At 46.3% G+C, this 2,970-nt stretch overlaps 1 pseudogene; it reads right to left on the minus strand.

Annotated features, from left to right (window-relative positions):
* Window positions 1-290: 290 nt before the first annotated feature.
* On the minus strand, window positions 291-2,251 carry LOC130046151 (eukaryotic translation initiation factor 4B-like; annotated as a pseudogene).
* Between the last annotated feature and the right edge of the window lie 719 nt (window positions 2,252-2,970).

Here is a 2,970-nt window from a genome sequence, read left to right on the forward strand (position 1 = left end):
ACACTACATTTCCCATGAAATGCAGTCATTTTATTGTTTATCTTACACTTCATAATATATAATTACGGGAAAAGGGGTGCTGTCAAGCCCAACTAAGGGATCTTGGGCCACTCTGGATGATTCTCAGTCTAGTTGTGTCAGACTGGTAGTTGAATTCTCAGGCCCAGAGGTGCTGAGCACCCACAAGTGCTATACAAGGGAGTGTTCAGGGAACCATAAGATGCTGGAACATGGAAAGAATGTCCTCTAGCCCTTTGCTATCTCCTCATTTCCTGTAATCTTTTTTTTTTCCAGGAGATGGTGAGTTTTATTTTGTCTTTTCTGGGTAGGTTTGATTTGTTCTCGAATGTTCCAGGGTGGAGAGAGAGGAGAAAGCACAGGATGTAGAGATCTATTCGGTGTAATCGCCTTCATTCTCATCTTTGCCATCCACAGAGAGAGCAGCATAGTTGCTGGCGGAGCTGAACTTAGAGGCTGGATTTTCTTCAGGTTTCTTTGGCTCAGGTGCAGATCGGGAGTCTTGATTCTTTTTTCAATCTTTCCTATCGGTCTCCATCCAGTGGTCTTTGTGCCCTCCTTCTCCTGGACCTCGGCTAGAACTGCCAGTTTGGCCTTTTGGGACGCTCACACCACCTACTTTATTATTTTCATCCGCTTTCCTTACTGGTCCTTCTTCAGATGGCTGAGCCAGAACAACTTTGCCCCCTCCACTTGTCGGGGACTGTTGCTCTGGGTCTGAGCCCAGAGATCGAGGAGGAGGGTTAGAACTTCGCTTCACCCAAGCATTCTCCTTTGGGGGGGTGGGGGGCTGGCCTTACCTTTAGAAGCTGTTCAGGTTTGGGAGGTTTAGATGTCGGAGAGTGGCAATCTTCCTCCTTATTGACGGTTTCGTTTTCTAGAGATTTCTCACTCTCCTCCCTGCATCCTGATCTGACTTACTTCTGCCAGATGTGGCTGAGGTTCCAGTCTGTGATGACTCACTTCCTGTCCTTGACTGTTCCCGTTCCTGAGTTTCTTCATTTCTCCAGCTTGGGTGTCGCTCCCGAGGCCTTCGCTTTAGCTTTGGCTCATCCAGCTGCCGCTGCAACTTCTCCTGCTCCTTCTGTAGCCGCTCTTCGACCTCTCACTCTCTGGCAGCTGTGTCAACAGGCTTTGCCAACCCCCCCCCCCCCCGAAGATAGAGGCTGCACGACTGGACTGGGAGGTTCTGGCAGAGGAATCATCTTCCTTAGGAGTACTCCGGGGCTTCAGATTTAGCTTGGGTCTTTGGGGTGGACATCTATCATCACGCCAGTAGTCATCCCGAGAGTAGTCATCCCTGGAGCCCCACGACCGATCCTTTCGTCTCTCCTATCTGTCTTCATAGCGGTCCTCACCCCCTCTGCAGTCATCATCCCTTCGGTACCCACTACCAAAAGCTCTTCTGCCACTGCCAATCCTGGAATCATATCCTCTATTGTAGTCTCTGCCGCCTCGGTCATCAAAGCAATCTCGGTGCCCGTAGCGATCCATATCCCGGCATGGGCCATCCGGATACCCATCCCGGTATCGGTCTGAATCGTAACGATCTCGATACTTATCTCCAAAGCTGTCGTTGCCTCTTCTAGGTGGGTGATCATCAAAGCTGTCTGTAGCAGGACGGGCCCTCCAGTTTGTATCTGTTTTGTCAGAATCCTGATTTCTATCTTGGCCAAAAGAGCGATCATCCCTATCTTTATCCTGTGCTTGATCAGCAACGTCCACTCGAATTCTCCTGTTACCTAAAGACTCTTCATTGAGGCTCAGGGTACTGAGCAAGGAATCCAGGTCTTCAAACTCCGCCAAATCAAAACCTTTCAACCTCTCTGGATTGCCGAGCTCACTGCACTGATATTTAATCCTCTAAAGAATCCTTTGATGGACTCTTCTGTCACATGGTAGGGTAAGTTCCCAAGAAAAGCAGTATAGGGTGGAGACCTGGGAAGACAGCTCCGGTTGATATTGGGTTCCCCAGCAGCCCGTGGAGTAGTGGGCAGGATAGAATGGTCAATTGGAGGTGCCCTATACACGTCATCATTGTTACTGTGCCAAGTAGTTGAAACATCTCCTTCCAGGTCATCTGTTTCATCAGCCCAGATGACTGGTTTGGGGACATAGGTACTTCCTCTACCAGTACCTCCATCCTCGGCCAGAAAGTCTGCTAGGGAGATAGTCTTTCCCTTCTTATTCTTCTTTTTTGCTGAGGCCGCCATGTTGGGAGAGGGAGCGAGAATGCAAAGGCTGCTGTAATCTTTTTTTAAAAAAAAATCTCTGCTTACTTAAGTAAGCAGAGATTACCTTACAGTGACTCTGAACAGTGACTTTGAAAACAGAAACTTGAATTTTTTATCTATAAATTCAATAACTGGCTGGTCTTCATGTTATTATTTATCTATGACTGAGCTTCTTAACTGTGTTTCATAATTTCCCTTTCCTTCTTTTGTGTCTCATAATTTTCCTATGAAATACTATATATGTCATTGCTGTAGTATACTATGTGGATGCCATACTGTCATCATCTGAGGAGTGTTGATTCTCCTGTGATGAGTTAATCTGTGACCTGTCACTGTATACTGAAGTTACTTGGTTTTATGCTTTGTTATCAGGATCGTTTTGAAGTTGAACCTGTTCCCCAAGTGCTCAATATCCAAACTGTTTCCTCTGAAGATCATGCTGGATTTGGTTATTAAGATTCCTTATAAAATAGATAATGTATACCTAAGTTTAATTTGGGCCTAGTATTACAAGCATGTTTTTTTTAACTGTGTGAGAACATGTTACTGTGGTGTTAAGATGATCTCTTTGGCAGGGGCAGAATTCCAGTGTCCCTTGCACTCTTCTCACAAAAATGTTCACCCACTGGTCCCTTTTCCACTCTAGTTGGCCTTGTGGGATTTCATGTTGCATACACATAGTTCAATCTCCAGTCAGAAATGCATAAGGGGGTCTCAC

The sequence above is a fragment of the Sorex fumeus genome, unplaced genomic scaffold (genome assembly GCF_029834395.1).
Source record: "Sorex fumeus unplaced genomic scaffold, SorFum_2.1 ptg000131l, whole genome shotgun sequence".
Taxonomy (NCBI): Eukaryota; Metazoa; Chordata; class Mammalia; order Eulipotyphla; family Soricidae; genus Sorex; species Sorex fumeus.